This window comes from Hyposmocoma kahamanoa, unplaced genomic scaffold (assembly GCF_003589595.1).
Source record: "Hyposmocoma kahamanoa isolate Upper Pololo Valley unplaced genomic scaffold, ASM358959v1 92, whole genome shotgun sequence".
In the NCBI taxonomy this organism is placed as follows: Eukaryota; Metazoa; Arthropoda; class Insecta; order Lepidoptera; family Cosmopterigidae; genus Hyposmocoma; species Hyposmocoma kahamanoa.
This window is the reverse complement of record NW_020654748.1, coordinates 18,609,015-18,610,104: the sequence shown is the minus strand read 5'-3', so window position 1 is coordinate 18,610,104 and position 1,090 is coordinate 18,609,015.

Sequence of the window (1,090 nt, the reverse complement as noted above, 5' to 3'; positions counted from 1 at the left end):
TGTTTATGTAAAACAATTATAATTAACATTTTTGCTGTATGCACGGAAGGCAATGAGTACGTTAATGTAAAAATTTCCACTGCAATTGAAACAACGTAATTCCCGTAATGATGTCATTTCATTACATGTAGTAGCAGTAGAGCTCCTCGTGAAAGAGATCGTCCAGGGAAGTACTTCCACCTTACCTATTTCTGCCCCCAAGCAGTAATTAGGGTGCTGGTGAAATTACAGGCAAATAGGACTTGTCAACTTAAGTCTCAGGGTCACGGGCGTAGTGGCATTGTCCTTCAGATCTTTTCTACTATGAACAGGCGTGTCACTTACCACCAGGCACACGACTTGTTCGTCCCGTCACTTGGTATCATTAAAAATTACTCACAGCTGAGCATGGATCTCCTCTGAGGAGGTGTTGGCTATTGTGCGCCACCCTGGCACAGTGCGGGTTAGGGACTTATTCACAAATGTAAATTTCTTATTATTTCGGTAAGATTTCTTGTTATTTACGCGCTCTATGGTCATGGGTTGACTGGCCAGCAGCAGATGACAGATTTAAGAACAGACATAACAGTCTATCATCTCTCGCTGTCTACTACCGTCATCTTCATTATTTGTGGTGTTATCATCATTAACCTACCAATAAATGGACGTCGGGTTCGCGCTAAAAACTGTCTGCACCTATAAGGCGTTAAAATCGCATACAGAGCGGCAGTCGCCCAACAGTCTTCATTTGTTCGAGTGACAGCGCAGTTGTCAATCATGCAGTACCATATAAAAATAACTTGTAAAAATTACCGCAGTAAAGTGTAAAAACAGGATTTTGTATCATATTTTCACTAAACAAATATATTGTGTTATCATAGTTCTCATTTAAAAGTGCTATTTTGTACAGTGTTATCGTATTTAATTTATATATAAATGAATCGTAAATATAAATTACAAAAGCACACAAAATAATCAAATAGCTAACTGTCCTTTTTCTACACATTGCATGCACAAAAGATGGAAAGAGACCATTACGTCAATTTCAAGAAGCTTATATAAACTTTTTGGTAATTTTCAATTGTTCGAACCACAAGCGATTGAAATATTA